This window comes from Capra hircus, chromosome 9 (assembly GCF_001704415.2).
Source record: "Capra hircus breed San Clemente chromosome 9, ASM170441v1, whole genome shotgun sequence".
NCBI lineage: Eukaryota > Metazoa > Chordata > Mammalia > Artiodactyla > Bovidae > Capra > Capra hircus.
The window spans coordinates 52,570,061-52,594,957 of record NC_030816.1 but is presented as its reverse complement, the minus strand read 5'-3'; the positions used below and the strand labels follow the sequence as shown (position 1 = coordinate 52,594,957).

Below are 24,897 nucleotides of genomic sequence, written 5' to 3'. Positions count from 1 at the left end.
AGTTCCCCTTACTTGGCAGAAACCTGCCTCCACCTGTGGCCACCCAACTCTCCACCTCCACCTCCCCCAACTCTTCCCCTTTTACTTGGTAACGTTATATTATCATCCTTCCCTGCTCTCAGTTTTCTCATATCCAGGCTAAGTTGAGTAATTTCTCACTGATAAACTTAAGGTACTTCATAGCGACATTTCTTACTAATAAAACAACTAAACACAAAATAAAAACTCTTACTGGTACATTCTGCTCTTACCACCCACAGGCTCTTGCAAAGGTGGATGTTGCTGGCGCCACCTATTGGCAGCCATCTGAGAAATGTCTGCAAATGTAAACTACTCAATACATTTGTAGTTCCAGTACAGACAGAAAAATTGCTGTGAATTTTGTCATATCTGCTTTTATATAAGATAAACACAAATATCATTACAGCAAAACTTATAATAGAAAAGAATCAGAATCTACCAAACTATCAGTAATGAGATGAATTATGGTACCTGCTCAATGAAATATTGTAGCTATTAAAAGTGATGGTCCTAAAGATTATATAATAAAATATAAAATGCCTACAATATAATGGGGTTAAGTGAAAAAAAATTTACAAATTTGTAAAGACCATATGATTACTACTTAAACAGAATTGTAAACAGCCATGTTTCACTACAGTCTAAAAATAAGTGCAAAATGCCATCATTGGTAGTTTTATGGCAGTGAAGTTATATATGATTTTCCATTTTGTCTTTCTATAAAGTACTTCATAAAGTACTAGTGCTACTTTTAAAATCATAAAAATTTAAATGTTTTTACATATCTTTCAATATCTGTCTCTGACATTTTAGACAAAACACACATACCCAGATGTATATACATTCATGTACCACTTCCTTATTATTCATCTTTTTCACCTTGAGTCAGTTTCTTATAAAATGTGGACATGCATTTTGGTGGAGCCAGAAATATTAAGAATAGTTTTACTGGTCATTTGAGGAGAGGCAGAAGTATGCTGAATGCTTTCAGTGCATAGGGGCATATGGCATCTGCCTATCCTTGTTAAGCATCAGTTTCCACATCTATAAAATGGGGCTGAGAACAACAGCAGCAGCTATTTCATAGGATGATTGTGAGGATGGAAGGTGATGCCTCCAAAGCAGCTGGCACGGCATGGAATAAGTGCTCTGAGCATTACTGGCTTCTGTTCTGCGGTGGTGGTTTAGTCACTAAGTCATATCCAATTCTTGAGACCCCATGGACTGTAGCCCGCCAGGCTCCTCTGTCTGTGGGATTCTCCAGGCAAGAATACTGGAGTAGGTTGCTATTTCCTTCTCTTCTGAGATCATTATAAAATTACAGTAGATTGAAATTGCGTCTGTGTGTGTGTGTAAGTGTGGATTGTCAAGGAAGGCTAGAGAGGAATGGGCCCAAGGGTGATAGGAATGTGACTGAGAGCTAGAGGCAGCCTCCCACAGCAGGTTCACCCAGGGCCAGACTATCTGAAATTCCCGGGAGATGAGGGAGGAGCAGAGAGGGCGTGAACAGAGTGGCCAGGTACTGGGCCAGCAGCGCTTGTGAGTTTGCAGGAATTCAATGAAAGCTGAGGGTAGTGGGCGCCCATTTGAGCATTGGCATTTGGGGGGACTGCTTCTGGGTCAGTACAAGTTCTCTGACAGCAGGGATACACTGGCTTGGTCATGCATAAACTGAAACCAGATAAGGAGATCCTTCCTGTAAAGATGGTGAGTGTAAAATTCCCCTGAGGCCAAAGGACCAGGAACAAAATGGTGGAAGGAAGGTGGGTTCCCTGAGAAGATGAAGCCACGGGGGGCTGCAAGACCTCTTCTTGTTCTCGCTGGTAGGGTTGCTGTGCAAGTAGGCAGCATGCAGACAGAGAAAGCCATGCACATTTAAGGGCCGCCCGCGCGACCATAGTTTCCAATATCATAGCCAGAGTCAGTATGCTTTTCCACTTTGGAATAATTCTTGCATGTGATACAATTTAAGGAAAAACAAGGAGCAAGTAGCCAAGACGAGCCCAATCTCTCTTTCTTATTTGCTGTCAGATTGGATCAGCCCAGAGTCAACAGACTGAATCTTCCTCATTATTGTGTGATAGTAAATGAATGAGCAGCCACCAGAAATTCACTCCCAAACAGTATGATTTGGAAAAAACGAAACATGTGAGCATCAGAGCCTCTGGCTGCAAGTTATCACCACAAGGCTACAGTTTTTCCCTGGGCCACTATCTCTCTCTCCCTGGCAGTGTAAAATGTATTCTAGTTGACATTTCAGAGCGGCTGGCAGCTCCATTGTCTTGATTGAATGCCAAACATGAGCTAAAATGCATTAACTGTTTTGTCTGCCTGGTGCCATGTCTGTGGGTGGACATCTTGTGTCGTTCTGCTGGAAGAATTACAGGATTAACCAAAAGAGGAGAGCTCCAGACAAATGCTCAAGTCTCAGAAGAAAAGGAATGGGGTGGACATACCCAGGAGGGAGTCTGTGTGTGCATATGTGTACAGATGGCATTCCCTGGCCTGTGTCTGCTCCATGCAATAAAAGGGCACAGTTGGCAAGGGACAGCAGTTTACATATTCTCAGAAACAACTGTGCCAGTTTGAAAAGAGCAACAGGATAACCAAGACAAGGCAATGAAATCCAAGTCAGGCAAAAAGGAAGGAAAAGGTGACAATTCTCAAATCACCTAAGAAAATTGGTGGAGCACACCTACCATGGCTGACTTGGGAGAGATTCTCTACTAGAACATGGCCAGCTACAGACTCAGAGAAGGCAATGGCAACCCACTCCAGTACTCTTGCCTGGAAAATCCCATGGATGGAGGAGTCTGTTAGGCTGCAGTCCATGGGATCGTGAAGAATTGGACATGACTGAGCGACTTCGCTTTCACTTTTCACTTTCATGCATTGGAGAAGGAAATGGCAACCCACTCCAGTGTTCTTGCCTGGAGAATCCCAGGGACGGCAGAGCCTGGTGGGCTGCCATCTATGGGGTCGCACAGAGTCAGACATGACTGAAGTGACTTAGCAGCAGCAGCAGCAGCTACAGACTGTGCTCCTCATGTTGTAGGTTTCTGAACATTCACTCTCCTATTTATTTTAGGGAACTTAATTGAACAACTATATGGAGGCAAGTTGTACTTTCTACTCCTTTGGATAACTTTGCATAGTGGAGTGTGTTTGTGTGTGTATGTGTGATTTTGCCTTTGATTTGAGTTTTTTTTTAAACCATGATTACATTTTCCTTTTTTTTTTCTTAAATAGAAGAGTTTCTTATATTTTGCAATGAAGCAAAGAGTTGGCAAACAAATTACAGCTAGAGACAAATGACAAATTTTATACCATCTTTCTGATTAAACTACCAACTATTTGGAAAATATGTAATGTTTTTATGACAGATTATCTTTTCATTAACAGGATTAATACTGTTATATTATACACTTTGACCTCTGAAAACAGTGTCGATATTTCATTCCCATCCCTTTCCTTCAGTTGTTCCTTGCCTCATTACTGAATTCACTCAACCTCCACCAAGCTTCCCTCTCCCAGACACAGTAACTATTAAGGATGTGTCCTTCTCTGAGAGAGGTCTGGATTTTTACTGCTTCCTGCTGGCCCATTGGCATGGATCCTGGCCAACCGGAAAATAAATGGAGCTGTCCCAGGTCTTGAGCCAACACTGAGCCCTGCCTGGAAGCCGCCCACCAGCCACGGCCAGGGAGCCACGCCTGAGTGCCTTCTTAACATTCCCCCAGGGCTTCCCTGGGGGCTCCAGAGGATAAAGCGTCTGCCTCCAATGTGGCAGACCCGGGTTCGATCCCTGGGTCGGGAAGATCCCCTGGAGAAGGAAATGGTAACCCACTCCAGTATTCTTGCCTGGAGAATCCCATGGATGGAGAAGCCTGGTAGGCTACAGGCCATTGGGTCGCAAAGAGTCGGACATGACTGAGCGACTTCACTTTTCTTTTCCCTGTCCCCTCTTCAAAGTCACTCCTCTGCAGTGATTTACCAAATGCTTCCAGGTTTTTCCCCCAGCTCATTCTGCTTCCAAATCTTTCCTTGTTGCTCAGACAGTTGGGAACCCCCTTGCTGTGTTTCATTGTCATTTATCTTTTCCATGAGAAATTTCTTAACCAGATGTCATCATTTTGAACAGCTGGGAGGGAGTCTCTCTTACATGTTCTTATGTATCCATCCTTCCCTTCCCCAAAGATCCCCATCCCCAGTAGGATTCAGGATAAAGCCATGTGCTAACCACTGAATGCACAAATGACTGAATTTCTCAAAGGTAATTCAGATAAAGTTTTTTTTCTTTTTTTTTTAACCTCTGGCTGTTATTTTGATTGATTTTCTTACTCTATTCTCTAGTGTCTTATTTCATCAATGATTTTCTCTCTCAACTCTGCCTTCAACTTCTTTCTTCCTTCTGGGTCCTTGGTGTCAATCGATAAACAGGTTTAAGTCTCTTCCGTTGGAAATAGAATAAAGACAAAACACAGGCAACTTTTCCCTTAACTCTGTATCCCATTCATTTGTGGAACATGTGTTACTGGACCTCCTATGTGTCAGTATTGCTGTCCGTGCCAGATGGAGACAGAACAGCTGCTGCTCTCGTGGAGCCGTGAGGGTATGCAGATAATAAATACACCAACACACGAAGCTCTACCTGCAGCTCTACTATTCAAGGTGAGGCCATTAGGTGTCTTTGTCAGAAGACTTTCCCATCAGCCCTTCCTGAAGGCTGACATGCCTTGGTCACAGAGTGTAGGCTGGCTTTCAGCCTCCTGTCCCTTGGGTCTTCATAGGCCTGCACCAAGGTCCTCAGCAGTCCTACCACCCCTCCCTTCCTCCCCCCCTCCACTCCTCCCTCCCTCCCTCTCCTCCTCCACCCCTCCCCTCCTTAGAAGGGTAGGCTGCAACTGCAGCCCTTACTCCTGATCCAGCAGCAACCTGGTCTCAATTCCCACCATGTGACCTTCATGCAAAGGTCAATGGTCTTCGGTTCTTAGTCCCATGACCTTGAGCCTTAGACCCTAGTGCTCATTTCTCCATTAGGGGTCACCTTCCTCCTCTCATCCACCCCTGATTTCTCTAGTTGCTTTTTCTCTGTCTTCTTCCCTTCCTCCCCTCCTTCCTGTCTAGCTGCCAGTACCGGCCCTCTGGTGGTTTCACTTCACATTCCCAGGGAGCAGTCTTACCCTTTTCACAGCTTTCATCTCTCTGCTGATGAATCCCTAGTTGTCTTCAGATCATTGCTCCCATATTTCCAAGTTCTGGCATCATGGGCATGTGGCCAGCATGGGGTCTGGAACTCCACACTTCAGAGGGCCTCATTTGAGATTTAATGCTCTGTGGTCACCATATTGGATGGCTTAAAGAACAAATTTTGTTCTCATAGTTCTGGAGACTGGAATGCCCAGATCAGGGTGCCTCTGGCTTGGTTTCCTCTCAAGAATGAAAAGAGAAGGTCTGTTCCAGGTCACTTTCCTTGGCTTCCAGAGGTCCATCCTCTTGCTGCCTCTTCCCATGGTGGTCCCTCTGTACACGAGTGCCCCTGGTCTCTCTCTGTGTCTTAACCTCTTCTTATAAAGATACCAGTCAGCTACCTGCTCCTTTTGTCTTGAGAGCATACGAAGATGCTGAGAGGGTCAGGGTCCAGCCATCCTTGCCCAGGATTGGCAGCACCACTGCGTGTTTTGAGGTGATTTGGCAGGGCTCAGCTTTATACTCCTGCCCAGGTATACAGAGCATCCTGACTGACGTTGCAATCCCTTAGTAAGTTCCCCTTACCATGGCCTGTGGTCTGTGGATTGGACAGCTGGCCATGGTGAGGGGAACAGATTTCCCTACCTTCTAGCCACAGGTCAGTCAGCCCCATTGAGACTCTAACTAAAGATCACAAAACTCTCCTGCACAAAGTTTTTGTACATAGTCATCCATGATTTTATACATGTTCAGGGGATAATTGACTCCATGGAGCTAATGTGTGGACCATCTGTGGTTTGGCTTTGCTTACCTTTTCAGCCCCATCTCAGTACTCCTTCACTATGCTGCAGCCCTCCTGAATTACTGTAGCCCATCTCTGAATGCACATTTTCCTGCATGTTTCCATATTTTTGCATGTGCTCTTCACTCTTCCTACCATATTTCTTTAATATCATTCTATCAAACTATGATGTATCCTCCAAAATTAAAATTACGTTATATCTCAGTGAATCCCTATTGTCATCACCTAAGGTTCAACAAAGCACTCCTGTAGAGCCTCTATGCATCTCTTTTATAAGATTTCTATCACTAAAGTCTGATTGTTTCCTGATTGATCTGTCCCTTCTACCAGATTGAAAGCAGTTTTGAGGGCAAGACTATGTTTTAACCACCTGTCATTTCCTCCGCACCTGCTGCAGAGCTGAGTACAGTAAATAGAAACATGTGTTGATCACTCAATGTGTGAATGCACGTGTGAATACATGACTGAATGAGGAGATGCATAAGTTTGTGGTGAAGGGCGTGTACTTTGGAGTTAAACTGCCCTGGGTTTAAATCTCAGCTCTAAATCCCCTTGGTTTAAATCTCAACTCTAGTCTCATGACCCTGGGGACATTACTCATAAACTTCAGTTTTTCCCACTTCAAAATGGGGCAAATAGAATTGACTTCAAAGTAAACTGTTGTCAGTTTGTATTGACAGACAACAGCTATGGCTATACATAAGTCCTATCACTAAATTTCTGTCAGCTTGAAAGGTGTTATGGAATGAAGTGACAAAATTAAGGGACAGTGGACAGAGAAAGACAAATACTGTACAATATCAGTTATATCTGGAATATAAAAAGTACAACAAACTAGTGAATATATTGAACAACAAGAAAGAAACAACTCACAGATACAGAGAACAAACTTGTGGTTACCAACAGGGAAGGGGAAGGGGCAATACAGGCATAGGGGATTAAGAGGTAAAATCTTTTATATGTAATAAGCTACAAGGATATATTATACAACATGGGGGAATCAGGCAATGTTTTGTAATAACTATAAATGGAGTATAATGTTTAAATATTGTGAATCAGTATACAATTTACCTGTAACTTACATAATATTGTACATTAACTATATGTCGATTTAAAAAGGGATACTGAAGCTTTATTATTCTAGATTTATTAACAAACTCATTAAATGTCTGCTGGATACAAAGCACTAAGCTGGGACTTGTGGAGAAATTTAATATAAAACAAGCCTATGGAGGAATAGGAGGAGCTGATTTTAGAGTTAAACTCTAAAATGACAGGTGCTATAAAGAGGGATCAGATTTTAGAATAAGAGTTTGTTTGTATCTGGGGCAGTGAGGAAGGCTTCCTAGAAGAAGTGGCATTTGAGATGGACCTTGAAGAAAAGGAAGAAGATATTGCTGGCACTGGGAGAAGGAAGAAGGAAATAGGCGCACCCACGGGGAGGCATGAACTATCAATAACCTCAGATACACAGATGACACCACCCTTATGGCAGAAAGAGAAGAAGAACAAAAGAGCTTCTTGATGAAAGTGAAAGAGGAGTGAAAAAGTTGGCTTAAAACTCAATATTCAAAAAACTAAGATCATGGCATCTGGTCCCATCACCTCATGACAAATAGCTGGGGAAACAATGGAAACAGTGAGACTTTATTTTCTTGGGCTCCAAAATCACTGCAGATGGTGATTGCAGCCATGAAATTAAAAGACACTGCTCCTTGGAAGAAAAGCTAAGACCAACCTAGACAACATGTTAAAAAGTAGAGACATTACTTTGCCAACAAAGGTCCATCTCCATCTAGTCAAAGCTATGGTTCTTCCAATAGTCATGTATGGATGTGAAAGTTGGACTATAAGGAGGGCTGAGCATCAAATAACTGATGCTTTCGAAATGTCTTGTTGGAGAAGACTCTTGAGAGTCCCTTGGACTACAAGGAGATCAAAGCAGTCAATCCCAAGGAAAATCAATCCTAAATATTCATTGGAAGGGCTGCTGCTGAAGCTTAAACTCCAATACTTTGGCCACCTGATGTGAACAACTGACTCATTGGAAAAGATCCTGATGCTGGGAAGGATTGAAGGCAGGAGGGGACGGGGACAACAGAGGGATGAGATGGTTGGATGGCATCACTGACTCAATGGACAAGAATTTGAGCAAGCTCCAGGAGTTGGTGATGGACAGGGAAGCCTGGCCTACTGCAGCCCATGGGGTTGCAAAGAATCAGACAAGACTGAGTAACTGAATTGAGCTGATGGGGAGGCAGAGATGCTCAGGAGCGAAACAGGACCTCTGCCGTCCCATTGTTGATATCTCTCCCCCTGAATGCTGCAGTTTCAGCCTCCAAAACTAAGGGTTAGTGGCCCTTTTCAGATGGTAAGATATGCCCTTGTTTTCAGGAATATTTGGCCCTCTGCCCGAGAGAGGCCACCCGACTCTGACAGCTAAAGCAGAGACGGGCCTGTCTGCAACGTGTCTTCTCAGCAGTAGTCATTCTGAGGCTCCGTGCTCTGACTGGATTTGCCACCTCCTGTACCATCAACAGGGCGGTACCGGCTCTTCTGCCTGGGTGATGGATTGCTTCCCGGTGACCAGGAATGTGTAACCAATATGGAGCATTACGGAAGGACTAGTGCATCTCATCACAGATGGTCATATTATGCCATTTAGAATTAAACTTCCTATGGCCAAGGTTGAGGAGTATAGCTGGAAGGATGGTTTGCAAAATACTTCATTTTACATGGAGGGATGAAACTAGCTTAAAAAAAAAAATCAGCTGTCATTTCCAGGAATCCTTTTCTGGCACCAAGAGATGGAGTTAATCAGAATCACAAACCTGCTTGCCTGCTGCTCTCACTGCATTTATCCCACTGCAATACAGCGCTGGTTCCACTTGGCTTCCAGGGCGCCAGGCCTCCTGAGCTTGAAGGCAAGCCCTACCAGGAGGTCATCTCCAATCCCCTGCTTTAATACTGCATCCCTCATCATCAACATTCTCTGTCCTTTTCCTGAGTTATTTCTTCTCTACAACACTTGTCGCAATCCAATACAGGACATGTTCTTATTTGTTCTGTTGATTGCCTGTCTTTTCCCTAGAATATAGACCCCAGGGGGCTGCTTTCCATCGCCCGATCAGTGACCGGCATGGAGTAAGGGCTCAATAAGTATTTACTGGAAGGCAGGAGCGAATTAGGTCTCTAACTTGAAACCACTCCTGTTTCACTCCCATCTTTGGGGGGCCCTGTCTGGCAGACCCGGTGCTGGCAGGCATGAGGAGATCAATTTCAGGTATTAAAGTAGCTCACGATGGAGAGTCCCAGCGTAACTGAACCTGAACCCAGTACTGAGGATTTTTCCTAACCCCCTCCTAGACTGCCTCACTCCTAGCTCAGTTCGCTGGCTCTGGTTACCTAAAGTTGGCCAACCGGGCGCACTGCCGAGCCCTGGGAGGGCTAACAATGCGCTCGGGTCCTTTTCCCTTCCTCGCGACAGGCTGTCATCCAGAAAGTGTGTGAGTGCCACCCCCCAACCCAGGGCACAGAGCGTTCGGCAGAGCTAGCTCCTCCAGCGGGGCGCCCTTGAACTCGTGGGGGTGGAAGGGGCGGCCCCACGCCGCCTCCGCCGCAGGTCTGGAGCGCGCGTCCCCGCCGCACCGCAGCGCCGGGAGCGCCTGGCTGGCCAGACAGCTGAAGGCGGCGGCTGCGCTCACGCACCTTACAGGAGCTGGTAACCGCGGGCGGCGCGGGACTCTGGGGCCTTGAGGCTCTGGCTCCCACGGACGGTCGGGCTTGCTGAGGTTGCGAGGGGATGGTTTGAGTGAAAGGGAGTGGGGAGGAGAGATCTGCTGCTCGAGGGTGCCCGGGGCAAAAGTGCGGACGCGTGGAGTGGACCCAAATACAGAGCCTTCCTGGAAGCGGGTTGATGTGCGCGTCCTGCCGGAGGGCGTCCCAAAAAGCAAGGAGCGCGGCGCCCGGGGCTGGGGTGGGTTTCCTCCTTTCGCTTGCACTCAATGATAGGTCATACCTTCTCCCGCCGGGGGGCAGAACTTTGTTGTTCTGGCGGGCCAGCCCCGATGTCCCCAGCAACCGAGAGAGTCCCCAACCCGGGCGCGGGAGACCTGCCTGTCCCGGCGGAACGTGCGCGCCCCTGGCGGTGGGCTGGGCTCCCGGAATAACGCGGGTTTGACTGTTGTTAATTCATTTTGCTTGTGCCTAGGCGCCTGCCTGCAGGCAGGTCATTCTACTGTTTAGAGGGAAATACCGCATTCGGGTTTTTTCCTCTTTTTTTTCATCGTTTCTGTGTAATTAATTGAGGAAGACGGGGAGTCGCCTCATTAGAAACTTGTTCGGAGGCTTTGTGGTTTCCGCCGCGGTTTGGATGACACGGGTAATCGCAGCTGATACTCCGGATTTCATCTAACAAAATCGAAGCCTGTGATTGTGTTCTAAAAGCAAAGGTAGCTTGGGGAAAGTCTCCCTGCTACTCCAGGGAGGAGAAGGGAACTCCCGCGTATAAATTAATTCTGATAAAATCCCAAAGGTAAACAGTAATATTTCCAGTTTACAAGTGAAGAAAATTAGGTTGAGATATTAAATAAGTTTTCCCAGCCAAATCCGCCAGTTAACAGTGGGGAGGCGAGGTCTGGAATCTAGGACTGTGATCCAGTGGGAGCGCATCACCTAAAACGCAGGCAAGAAAGGCCAAGGCCACAAGGATAAGGTCCAGAGTGCAGGAGAGGCAGCCAGGTGCTGGGGCGCCTGGCAACAAACAGCTGTGTTCTTGTCAGGAAGATTACCCAGTGTTTATGAAAGATGAGGTGATATTAACAGGAGACAGGGAAGGCAGTGTCCTCCCAGTCTGTCTCCTTCCTTTCAATAAAGGAAGGGCAGCCCAAACCCCTATAAGAGGATCCGGAAACCCTGAAACTGAGCTGAGGTTCAAGTAGCAGGCATCCTAGCTCACAGTCCCTCAGAGCAGGCTTGAGAGATGGTAGCCAAGCCCGTAGACTTCAAAGAAGGAAACACTGAATCCTGGTAACCCTCCAGAACAAATTCTTAGAGAAGCTAGCTCAAGAGCACCTGGGAAAGGATTTACAAAATCAGTGTATGCCAAATGAACTTTTTTCTCTCTTCTAGCAACCTAGTGGGGCTGCAGATTGGGGCATGCCATATCTACTAGTGTTTTTCATCTGTAGGTTGTGACTCATCAGTGGAATGCTGTCAGTGTAGTGAGTTGCACCAGTCTTTTTTAAAACGTGAAATTCAATAGAAGGGATGAGAAAGGATCAGAGTGCGCTGTATGTACAAGGGCAAGTATTGGGTTATGAATTGTGTGTGTGTGTGTGTGTGTGTGTGTGTGTGTGTGGTTTATCCCACTGCCTCTGCATGGGTGTGCATACCTAACCCTGGCTGCCCTATTGTTCCTTCCAGGCTAATTCCTCTGCTCATCATGGGGTCATCTTTTACTTTGCAAATAATATCATCAGCATCTTCTGGAAAATGTAGCCTTCCTCCTGCCCATTTCTCTAGGTCCCCAGGTGTTGAGGCATTTTACCAATCAGAATTCCTCTCCAAATCCTTTATTTTTGATCTTCTAATGTTGTGGGTCTGATGACAGCTTGGCTGTGTGCTTCCTGCTGCACAGCTTCCTTTGGTCCTCAGAGCTAGGTGGCTGTACTTGTTTACATTTTACAGCTAGGGACCTGTGAATAAGTCAGTCACTGCCTCCCACCTCCATCATAGATGTGTGTCCCGCCTTTACAGAGGCATACTCTCCCTTAGGATAAGGTGTGGGAAGAGTGGACACACCACAGGGCTCCATCTCTACACCTCCCTGGTGTTACTCATCATGAGACAGATATAGAGGGGACATTTTTCTGTAGGATTCTCTATAAGACCCATCTCCAGGCAAGAGATATAATGTTGAGCTCACAGTGTGGTTGAAGGTCTTCTGCATTCGGGATCAAAGAATCAATGAAAAAAGGAAAGGATGGGGTGGTTCCGCTAAGCTGCAGTTCATGTGAAAGAGGTAACCTGAGGGTCTTAGTGGCCCACCAGGCCAACATGAACCTGTGTGAAGTAGCTGCTCAATAGCAAACATGGGTTGCCGTGATGAGAACAGGCTTTAAAAAAGAAAACAAACAAAGCAAATAGATATTTTTATGGAGCTGATTATGTGCCAGGTAGAGTTGTAAGTGCTTCACAGTTGTTTTCTCAATCCTGTCTCACCCTCATGAAGTAGGGAATATAATTATCACTGTGGACTTTAAAGATATTCACAACCTAAAAGTTGAGAGTTATGTTTAATTGGTGGAAATTTTAATTGGTGGAAATTTTTAGGGCTTAAGTCTGGGAGGCAGCATTTCAAGTAACCCTGAGAGAACTGCTCTGAGGAGGTAGCATGGGGGGCAGGTTATATAAAAGTTTTGCAACAAAGAGTAGATAGTCAGAATAGCAAAAGATGATTTTTTTTCCAAGTTTTATTTTGCTTTTATTGTTGCATGCGGTAGATACAAGAAGCATAACTTTAAAAGCACTTTAATCTCATTCTCTCTCTCTTTTTTTTTTTTTTACTTTACAATATTGTATTGGTTTTCCATACATCAACATGAATCCACCATGGGTGTACATGTGTTCCCCATCCTGGACCCCCCTCCCACCTCCCTCCCCATACCATCTCTCTGGGTCATCCCAGTGCACCAGCCCCAAGCATCCTGTATCCTGCATTGAACCTGGACTGGCAATTCGTTTCTTATATGATATTATACATGTTTCAATGCCATTCTCCCAAATCATCCCACCCTCTCCCTCTCCCACAGAGTTCAAAAGACTGTTCTATACATCTGTGTCTCTTTTGCTCTCTCTCATACAGGGTTATCGTTACCATCTTTCTAAATTCCATATATATGTGTTAGTATACTGTATTGCTGTTTTTCTTTCTGGCTTACTTTACTCTGTATGATAGGCTCCAGTTTCATCTACCTCATTAGAACTGATTCAAATGTATTCTTTTTAATGGCTGAGTAACACTCCATTGTGTATATGTACCACAGCTTTCTTATCCATTCATCTGCTGATAGACATCTAGGTTGCTTCCATGTCCTGGCTATTATAAACAGTGCTGCGATGAACATTGGGGTACACGTGTCTCTTTCAATTCTGTTTTCCTCGGTGTGTATGCACAGCAGTGGGATTGCTGGGTCACAAGGCAGTTCTATTTCCAGTTTTTTAAGGAATCTCCACACTGTTCTCCATAGTGGCTGTACTAGTTTGCATTACCACCAACAGTGTAAGAGGGGCTTCTGCACAACAAGGGAAACTATAAGCAAGGTGAAAAGACAGCCTTCAGAATGGGAGAAAATAATAGCAAATGAAACAACTGACAAACAACTAATATCAAAAATATACAAGCAACTCCTGCAGCTCAATTCCAGAAAACTAAATGACCCAATCAAAAAATGGGCCAAAGAACTAGATGAACATTTCTCCAAAGAAGACATACAGATGGCTAACAAACATATGAAAAGATGCTCAACATCACTCATTATCAGAGAAATGCCAATCAAAACCACAATGAGGTACCATTTCATGCCAGTCAGAATGGCTGTGATCCAAAAGTCTACAAGCAATAAATGCTGGAGAGGGTATGGACAAAAGGTGATTGTTAATTAAAGAACATTAATATCCCAAGTTAAGGAATTTAGTGCTTTTCTATGTATGGGAAGATGCAAGAGTCTGGGCTTACTGAAATCATTCCTTTGATATGCACCTCAGCTGTCTGGGACCAGTATCCTGTGTTTTTACATCCCAGTTTTCCTCAGGGCTCACCATAGGAAGTGGCTGCTGGCTGCTAGATGGCAGGACTTTTCTTTCCTGACTTTCCTCGGGCTCACCAACTCACCATCTGTGGTGGCTGCAATCGCTGATGACTGTGACATCCTTGTTCTCTGATATGGCAGGAAATACTCCATTTCTCATCACCATTCCTATTTAACAGATGTTGAGACTAAGGCACAGAAGGATTAAGAAATTAGTTGAAGATTATATAGGCAGCAAGTATAGAGCTGGGATTACAGCCTGGGCCTTACCAACCTGTGACATTCGAGTCAGAGGATCTGGGAACCACTCTACTCAGGGTCACATCCTGGGTGGCTCCTTTATAGAGGACAGAGACCAACTTCAGAGGGTCCTGAGGAAGGTGATGGGGTGATGAGGGTCTGAGTATCAGGCTGTATGAGGAACAGGGAATATTTTTTTTTCACCTGGCAAAAAAGCAGCATTGGCCAGTTCTGAGGACATTCCTCAGATATCTGAGGAAGAGAAAGTAGGTTTGCTTCCAGAAGTATATCAAGCTAGTGCTGGGGGATCTGTCAGGACTGGGGAGGGGATTGCCCCCTGAGTGAAGGGGTGTCAGATTTCATTACTCAGTGCCCTTTCGTATGTTCAAATTCCTCAGTTTTATTAGATCTATACCCTGGTGTCTCAGACAGTAATCTGCCTTCAGTGCAGGAGACCTGGGTTCAATCCCTGGATCAGAAAGTGGGTTGCCATTTCTTCCTGGATCTTCTCCTGAAGAAAGGATGGCAACCCACTTCAGTATTCTTGCCTGGAGAATTCCATGGACAGAGGAGCCTGGCAGGGCTATAGTCCATGGGGTCATAAAGAGTCAGACACGACTGAGTGACTCACACACACACACACATATAAGAGAAAAATAAGCTTCAGTAACTAACTGGAAATGAACAGACTCTCCTAGACATCTATGTGTGCCTACAAAAATAAAATAGGAACCAAATTAAAGTTCTGAACAAGGCGTATGTTCAAATTATGTGCAATTTCAAAGGAAAGGGCAAGACCAAGAAGTAGAAATTCCAGTGTAGATATTTGAGAACTTTTCATGATTTCCAAATCTCGTTGGCCACTTCCAGAACAGAAGTTCTTTGAGAGCAGAGGCTTTGTTAAAAAGATTTCTTCAAAGAGATATACTGGTACTTCCTTCACCCCAGACATAATGTGAGGGGCTGTCATGGGATTACGAGTCTAGCTGTACATGCATTTAGGGTTCAGTGGTGGCCTAGGCTGCAGGATCACCTGCCTTCCCAGAATTTGTCAGGGCAAAAGATGCCCAAGGATTTCCTGAAGACCTGCTGGGGCCTTGTGGAGAGATGATTGGCCTGTGTCCACTCCAAGTTCAGCCCAAGTGTGAGGGCAACCCCAGCAGCTAGTGTTTCCAGGAATCTAGAGGCTAAGATAGGAGTGAGCCATCAGTAGAAGAAAAATGAGTACATGAAATCACCCATGTATAGAGTGTTGGATATGACAGCCACGAGAAAGAATGAAATAGGATTTTCAGGAGCATAGCTAAAACTATGGATGATCAAACTAAGTAAAAAAGTCAGAACCACGAATATGGCAGGAAATATTCCTTTTCCAGAAAGGAAACAAGAAACATGGCAGGAAATACTCTATTTGTCAAGAAAGAAAAATATATTACTTATAGATGGAATCTAAAAATAGTGAATTAATTGAGAAAACATAAATGGACTCAGGGACTTAAAAATCAAACTTATAGTTACTAAAGAAGAAAGAAGGGCACAAGGGGTACATTAGGAGGTTGGAATTAACAAATACAAGTTATTACATATAAAATAGTCAATAACAACCTATGTATACCAAGGGAGATCTATCAACATTCTGTAATAACCCATATGGGAAAAGAATCCAAAGATGAACAGATAGATGTGTGTGTATAACTGAGAAAGCTTCTTTCTGTACATGTGCAACACACACAACATTATATGTCAGTGTTAGGACAGTAAACAATAAAAAAAGTTAATTTAATTAAAAAAAAGGAGGGAATGAGACATAAGCTTTTAGAATGTGATCATTAGAAAGTATAACCTTCCTGCTGCTCTGTCTTAAACTATTGCTTTAGTTTAAATTTCCTTTTCTATGGAACAGAGATGGAAATACCTGCTCCCACTCCTTTCTTGCTTATTAAAAGATTGATTCAGCTCCAGGCTGTAAGGAACGGTGTGGGCTGCTTGGAGACAGATTTTGGGGGTTTGTTCTGGCACATTTCACTCTAATTTACAACCCCCAAACAGGACTTCCACAGCCCCTCCACTTGCTTTGACCTTGGAGGGATGAGAAGCTGGCCAGCTGTTGGGCATACAGAAAGAGAAAGGACGTCAGCCGTCCCCAGGTTGCTGTAGGAGTCCAGCATGCAACAGACCTAGCTGGCATAGGCAGGGGATTTATTATTATAACCAGGTTGGAGTTTCTTTTGTCTCCAGGCAGCACACTTTAATTCTTAGGAGACTTTGAAGTGGTTGCTTGAGTAGAAAAGTCCCCAGGATTCTGCTCAAGTGTTAGTCTGAGAATGGGAAGGATGAATCCACTGAATGCTATTTTAAGGAGCAGGGGAAGAGAAAAATGAAATGAACATTTCATTGGGCCCCATAAATTGTGCCAGCTCAGAGTGTGTGTTACATATGCTTCAGTGGACATAGTAAAGAGAAGCAGCCTATACTCGATGTGTACTTCAGACAAAGGCTTTGAAAGGAAAAAAGAAAAGGAAATGTTTACTTGCAAGAGAATTCAAGGGAGCCAGGCTTCAGAAGATTGGTTCATCAAATAAAAACTTGAAGGAAAATGCCCCCAGGTAGTTTCCAGGATTCTCAAATGCACATAGTCTGTTGTTCATGGTTGAAAACAGCTTTCTCACATGATGGTCATATTCCCCGAAGTCATGATTTATCTTCAGACATTCCCATGGCAAGCAATCAGGGGAAAAATTTTTTTTAGGGAGTCCAGGTTTACAGGACCTTTTCAAAGTTTTATGATTTTGGAGACCAAACCCCCAGACAGGATGGTCATGTTATTTTTGGCTTATTTCAGGGTGCAAAGTGATTTTTTTTAAAACGGGAGTATATGAAGTTTTTGGTCCCATTGGAAAGAAAGGCACGTATGCATGTTTGCTTCCTCTCTTTGCCAGGGTGAGTCTTCAGTCCATCATGGTGTTCCTGAGATGTGAAGTAAAAAACAGAAGTTGAGAATCTTTGAGCTGCTAACGTGGATGTTTCTGTCTGTTTAATTGTTGCTCATGTCCTTGTTACCAAGAGCTATGTAATTGCCCCCTGACTAGAGAACATTGGTAAATTTCATAACCCTTCAAGTTAAAATAACTTATAAGCTTCAAATGATTATTTTCCCTAAAGGTGCATTTGTTTTCCTCAGCCAAAATGACCATTAAAGACAAAGACGGGGCAGCTAGGGGAGCTGCTTCTTTAAATATTGGTTCTGAATTCCCCTGGTTGATCAAGGAAAAAAACTAGGAGATAAGTGATGGTAATAATTATAAACATAACCTGTCTTTCTACCAACCCTTATGTAGATTTCCCCAGAAAATATAATTCTATCTTCTGTGAAAAACAAAGCAAAAACCAACAACCAAAAACCCATAGAAATTTAAGATGCAGATCTGAAAATCTGGAAACTACTAGAAAGTATATCTTGTAAACCTACGTACATTCCTACCTATGCTTCTTTAAAATTTGCACTAAATTACCACCATAGGCAAGGAGAGTTAACTCATTTTTCTGGGAGTCTGAGCGCCGAAGAATTGATGCTTTTGAACTGTGGTGTTGGAGAAGACTCTTGAGAGTCCCTTGGACTGCAAGGAGATCCAACTAGTCCATTCTGAAGGAGATCAACCCTGGGATTTCTTTGGAAGGAATGATACTAAAGCTGAAACTCCAGTACTTTGACCACCTCATGCGAAGAGTTGACTCATTGGAAAAGACTCTGATGCTGGGAGGGACTGGGGGCAGGAGAAAAAGGGGACGACCAAGGATGAGATGGCTGGATGGCATCACTGACTCGATGGACGCGAGTCTGGGTGAACTCCGGGAGTTGGTGATGGACGGGGAGGCCTGGCGTGCTGCGATTCATGGGGTTGCAAAGAGTCAGACACGACTGAGCGACTGAACTGAACTGAACTGAACTGAACTGAAGTGGAGCCCAAGATTGCCAGAAGCAAGTTGATGTTTATATTCAGCTTTCATTTGCTATTTGTAGTTATTTTGCAACATGTTTAATATTAAAATGTCCTCTAAATTTTCTCTTAAAATTGATGCTCCAGAAGGTTGAATCAGGTGGGACACAAGACTCTGGGGCTTTTTGCCACCATTGGTCCTAGGAGACAGTAGGTCATTAGAAAGTTTAGCTTTGATGGTGCTCTGTCTCCAGCTCTTAAACCACTGCTTTAGTTTAAATTTCCTTTTCTGTAGAACAGAGATGGAAATTCCTAGTCCCACTCCTTTCTTACTTATCAAAAGATTGATTCAGCTCCAGGCTGTAAGGAACAGGGTGCACTGCTTGGAGACAGATTCCATCAGCAATAAATACAAAGTCAGTCTCTTTGCCAAATCATCCTCCAAGTGATTTAAGACACAGGCAACCTCGTGCTCCTTAGACTTCTTGTGCCAGGTGTTTCAAAAACTCCATTAATTAAAATGGAAAGGGTGGTTGTCTTCCTATCATCATTAAAATGGTAATTCACCTGACCATGATGCTTTCTAATAGCATCTATATAAATCAGTATGACAGTTTGTGAGAGGCACTAACAGAATCTGATTTATACTCTCATTATTAAAATGAGAGCTTCAAGTAATCCATGTGATGGGACTGAAAGAAGGAAGAGAGTCCTCAAGGACTGAGAAGCTTGGACTGAATTCCCTGGAGGAAATGATGACTGATTTCTACCCTCATAGGCCAGTGGAAGCTGGAGAGCAGGAGATGGCAGTCCAGGCTGGCAGGTGGGACAGAGTGGGCAAAACCTCAGAGGACCATCTCTGAGGGTCCCCTCACCCCAGCCTCCTCTGTCATAATGAGTCCTTCTATTTCTTCAAAGTTTGTTTGTTTAATGTGGACCATTTTTAAAGTCTTTGTTGAATTTGTTGCAATATAGCTTCTGTTTTGCGTTTTGGTTTTTTGGCTGGAAGGCATGTGGTTTCTTAGCTCCCTGACCAGGGATCTAACCTGTACCCCCTGCAATGGAAGGCAAAGTCCCAGACCCTGTACCACCAGGGAAGTCCTGAGAGGTCCTTCCTTTCTTAATGACTGTGTTGTACCTGTTATCTGTTTCATCAGGCTGCTGTGATGTTTCTTAACGTGTGTGTGTGTGTGTGTGTGTGTGTGTGTGTGTGTTTGAGAGAGTGAAATTCAACAGAGGAGAGCATGGTTCTAAACTCAAACCTGCATTCACTGAATTCCTTGTGGGTACAGCCCTTGACTTTTCAACCCCCGCTAAATCGTTCAACATAAAACTCCCAGTGTTCAGAATGTATTTATTGAGCTGAATTGACTCATCCTAATTTTAACATGTTCATGTTCTTTCTCCTTGAGGGGCATGTTAATAAGAATCTGATCAATGTATTGGTTGACATTGTCATATACTGGAATAGGTTTTCTTTCTGAAAATGTATGTTATTTAGTGCCAGTAAGAGTGATTGGTATAAAGTAAGTTATTCTTAAGGGCCTTTCTAGGACAGTTTATCTAATTAATTCATCAAAGAAAACATCAGTTTTAAAAAATTAATTTCAAAAAAATTAAATTCAGCACCTTTATCTTTGTTTTTTTTTAAATTAATTTATTTTAATTGGAGGATAATTTCTTTACAGTATTGTGGTGGGTTTTGCCATACATTGACTTGAGTTACCCATGGGTGCGCATGTGTCTCCCCATCCTGAATCCCCTTCCCACCTCCCTCCCCACTGCATCCCTCTGAGTTGTCCCAGAGCACCAGCTTTGAGTGCCCTGCTTCATGCATTGAACTTCAGCAGCCATATTCTTATGCTAGGACTGCTGTAACAAAATACCTGAACCTGAGTGGCTCTAACAACAGAAATTAATTTCCCACAACTCTTCTGACTGGAAGTCCAAGATCAAGGTGTCAGCAGAGTTGGTTTCCCCCAAGGACCACAAGGGAAGGATCTGTTCCAGGCCTCTCTGGCTTATAAATGACCATCCTTTTGCTTCCTCATCATGTGGTGGGCTCTGTCTACACCAGTGCTCCTGGTGTCTCTCCTTGGGTCCTGATTGCAGCTTCTTGTAAGGACACCAGTCAGATTGCATTAGGGCCCACCCTAATGCAGTCGAACTTAAGAACCTCTTTAAAGATTGTTTCCAAATATAGTCACTTCCAAAGGTACAGGGAGGGACTCTGTTGGTGGTCCTGTGGTGAGGACTTTGCCTTCAAATGCAAAGAGTGCAAGTTCGCTTTGTGGTCAAGGAGGTAAGATCCCACATGCCTCTGGGCCAAAAACTTAAAACAAGAGCAATAGTGTAACAAATTCAATAAAGATTTTTAAAATAGTCCACATAAAAAAAAAATCTTAGAAAAAAAACCACACAAAGGTATTGGAAGTTAGGATTTCAACATATGAATTTCGGGGGACAGAACTCTAATAGCATCTTATTCATGCTGCATTACACACACACAACACACATACATCATTGAGTGTGTGATGCAAGTGGAAAGCAACTAGGTATTTTATTATGTTCTAGAGTCATAGATCTGGAAGGAAATTTCACTACATCTCTTTTAGTCCTTTTCCTTTGCTTTCGGAGAGTGAATATGTAAGCCATTCCAGTAGCTGTCACGCAAGTGCAGTGGACAGACGCAAGGCCTGGAAGGAAATGTCTGTTTGCTGTAAAAATACTGGTGCCAGTCTGCCAGCTCTCTTTCCTTGCAGAGAACTATTGTTATTGTGAGGGTATATCTCTCCTCCTTGGAGGGTGCTTAAAATAACTTTTTGTCTATGAAAGGATCATTGTTAATGATAGTTGTTTTGTTTTGCTTTTTTTTTTACAAATTTCCTTATTCGGCAAAAGAAAAAAATTATATATATATATATATATATATATATATATATATATATATATATATACTGGCATCCCTGTTTTCCAGGCCCATGAAATACAGCTGGTCTCCAGGAAACATTTCCCAGAGACTAGAGCCAATTTTATGAGATTGAGGCACTTCCTTTCGGTCCTGGGGAAGCAACTGGCTTTACATGTAATCCATGAGAAGGCCCTGGGTGCTTTGGAAGGATAACTGGTGGTGGACTTTATCCTGAAATGTAGCAGGCTAGTGTGATAAGACGCTTACTCCTTGGAAGGAAAGTTATGACCAACCTAGATAGCATATTCAAAAGAAGAGACATTACTTTGTTAACTAAGGTCCGTTTAGTCAAGGCTATGGTTTTTCCTGTGATCATGTATGGATGTGAGAGTTGGACTATGAAGAAGGCTGAGCGCCGAAGAATTGATGCTTTTGAACTGTGGTGTTGGACAAGACTCTTGAGAGTCCCTTGCACTGCAAGGAGATCCAACCAATCCATTCTGAAGGAGATCAGCCCTGGGATTTCTTTGGAAGGAATGATGCTGAAGCTGAAACTCCAGTACTTTGGCCACCTCATGCGAAGAGTTTATTCATTGGAAAAGACTCTGATGCTGGGAGGGATTGGGAGCAGGAGGAGAAGGGGATGACAGAGGATGAGATGGCTGGATGGCATCACTGACTCGATGGACGTGAGTCTGAGTGAACTCTGGAAGTTGGTGATGGACAGGGAGGCCTGGCGTGCTGCAATTCATGGGGTCGCAAAGAGTCGGACACGACTGAGTGACTGAACTGAACTGAGTGTGATAAGGGACCTTGGGAGGTGAAACTTAGAAAGAGTTTGGGAAACAGAGCTAGTCTGTTTGCTGGACTAGTCAAAGTGGGAGGACCACAGCTCGCACAGCATAAATACACTGCCAGCTTCTCCCTGGCATAAGGAGGTATGATTCCTCACAGCCTGGAGAAAGTGAGTACTTTTACATGGTGAGGAAGTGCCACACAGGCTCTTGAGCTGAGCAAAGCTGGATCCTAGAAGGTTGGCTGTGGAGGAAGGACCCACATGGGGAGGGCGCCTGGACCATCTTCTGTCACCTGGGATTGTCTTTTACTCGGGAACCTCTCAGTTTTTGTCCCGCATCTTAGGACTTGGTCAGAAAGTGTTGATTTTTTATATATTTTTCTTATTTAAAACATTTTAGAATGTTTTTGGGTGAAATATACATAACATAAAATATACAATTTAAAAATTACAACTCAGTGGTGTTAGGCACATTTACAGTGCTGTGCAACCCGTCAACAAGTTTTTCATCTTCCCAAACTGAAATTCCATATTCATTAAATCAACCTGCTTGCCAACCTTTTTGGCACCAGGGACCAGTTTTGTGGAAGACAATCTGTCTGTGGACCGGGGAGGGAGGGGGATGGTTTCAGGATGATTCAAGTACATTTCATTTATTGTGCACTTTACATCCATTATTATTGCATCGGCTCCACCTCAGACCATCAGTCATTAGATCCTGGAGGTTGGGGACCCCTGTATTAATCAGTAGTTCTCCATTCTCCACTTCTTGCATCTGGCAGCCAACATTCTTTGTCTGTATGAACTGGAATGCTCTGGATGTACCAAGTAAGTGGAATCATGCAATATTTGTTCTCGTGTGTCTGGTTTATTTCAGTTAGCATGCTGTTTTGAAGGTTTATCCATGTTGTTGCATATGACAGAATTTCCTTCTTTTCTGAAGCTGAATAGTATTCTGCTGTATGTACGTACTCTATTTTGTTAAGTCATTTATCCATCAGTGTACATGTGGACTGCTTCTTTCTTCTGGCTGTTGTGAATAATGGTGCTGCGGTGATGTACAGCTATCTCTTGGAACCTCTGCTTTCAGTTCTTTGGGGTATATACCCTGAGGTGGAAATGCTGGGTCATAAGGTATTCCATATTTACATTTTTGAGGAACCATTATCCTGTCTTTCATAGAAGCCATACTATTTTGTGTTCCTACCAGCAACACACAAGGGTTCCAGTTTCTCTGCATCCTTGCTAACACTTAGTGTTTTCTGGTTTGGGGACTTTTGTTTGTCTGTTTGTTTGGTAATAGCCATTCAAATGGGTGTGAAGTGGTATCTCATGATGAAGCACAGCTTTTTGATAGCTAATTCTTTGGCTTGTGTGTTAGTCACTCAGTTGTGTCCAACTCTTTGGTGGCTCAGAGGTTAAAGCATTTGCCTGGAATGCGGGAGACCTGGGTTCGATCCCTGGGTTGGGAAGATCCCCTGGAGAAAGAAATGGCAATCCACTCCAGTACTCTTGCCTGGAAAATTCCATGGATGGAGGAGCCTGGTAAGCTACAGTCCACGGGGTTGCGACTGAGCGACTTCACTTTCACTTTCACTTTGCGACCCCATGGGCTATAGCCCACCAGGCTCCTTTGTCCATGGGATTCTCCAGGCAAGAATACTGGAGTAGGTTTCCATCCCCTTTTCCAGGGGATCTTCCCAACTCAGGGAAAGAATCTGTCTGCAATGCAGAAGACCCAGATTCAATCCTTGGGTTGGGAAGATCTTCTGGAGAAGGAAATGGCAACCCACTCCAGTACTCTTGCTTGGAGAATCCAATGGACTGAGGGGCCTGGTGGGTTACAGTCCATGGGGTTGCAAAGGGACACGACTGAATGACTAACACTTCACTTCACTTCACTTCTTTGGCATGATTGTAGTACTTTTAAACATTTTTATTCATTTAAAATTAGTTTTGTTGGAATATAGTTGATTTACAATGCTGTGTTAGTTTTAGGTATACAGCAAAGTGATTCTGTTATACATATATTCATTCGTTTTCAGATTATTTATTCACATAGGTTATTATAGAATATTGAGTGAGTTCCCTGTGCTATACAGTAGATCTTTGTTGGTTATCTTTTTTACGTATAGTAACGTGTGTATGTTAATCCCAAACTCCTACTTCATGCCTCCCCTATCCCCTTTCCCCTTTGGTAATCATGTTTGTTTTCTGTAACTGTGAGTTTGTTTTGTAAATAAGTTCATTTATATTGTTTTAAAATTAGATTTCACATGTAAGTGATATCATATATTTGTCTTTCTCTGTCTGACTTCAGTTAGTATGATAATCTCTAGGCCCATCCATGTTACTGCAAATGGTATTATTTCATTCTCTTTATGGCTGAGTAATATTCCACTCAGCCATAAAAAGGAGATCCAACCACTCCATCCTAAAGGAGATCAGTCCTGGGTCTTCACTGGAAGCACTGATGCTAAAGCTGAAACTCCAGTACTTTGGCTACCCCATGGGAAGAGTTGACTCCTTGGAAAAGACCCTGATGCTGGGAGGGATTGAAGGGAGGAGGGGAAGGGGACAACAGAGGATGAGATGGCTGGATGGCATCACCGACTTGATGGACATGAGTTTGGGTAAACTCTGGGAGTTGGTGATGGACAGGGAGGCCTGGCGTGCTGTGATTCATGGGGTCACAAAGAGTTGGAGATGACTGAGCGACTGAACTGAACTGAATATTCCACTGTATATATGTACCATATTTTCTTTATCTGTTCCTCTGTCCCTGGACATTTAGATTGCTTCCTTGTCTTAGCTACTGTAGATAGTGCTGTTATGAACACTGGGGTGCATGTATCTTTTTGAATTAAGGTTTTCTCTGGATGTATGCCTAGGAATGGATTGCTGGATCATATGGAAGTTCTGTTTTGTTTGCTTAAGGAAGCTTCATACTATTCTCTGTAGTGGCTGTACCGATTTACATTCCCACCAACAATGTAGAAGGGTTCCCTTTTCTCTATGTCCTCTAGAACATTATTGTTTATAGACTTTTTGATGCTGGACAGTCTGCCTTGTGTGAGGTGATCCACATGTAGTTTTGATTTGCATTTCTCTGATATTTAGTGATATTGAGCATCTTTTTATGTGTTTTTTTGGCCATTGTATGTCTTCTTTGGAGAAGTGTCTATTTA

At 43.6% G+C, this 24,897-nt stretch overlaps 1 protein-coding gene across 2 annotated transcripts in view; it reads left to right on the top strand.

Moving 5' to 3' along the window:
* MRAP2 (melanocortin 2 receptor accessory protein 2) overlaps positions 9,538-24,897 on the top strand; it is a 53,773-nt gene continuing 38,413 nt past the window's right edge. Inside the window, exon 1 of one of the 2 annotated variants that reach the window (XM_018053182.1) lies at positions 9,538-9,734. The gene's annotated coding sequence lies outside the window, so the exon portion shown is untranslated. Of the gene's footprint in view, positions 9,805-24,897 lie in introns of both variants that reach the window. The other variant, XM_018053181.1, reaches the window with a different exon arrangement.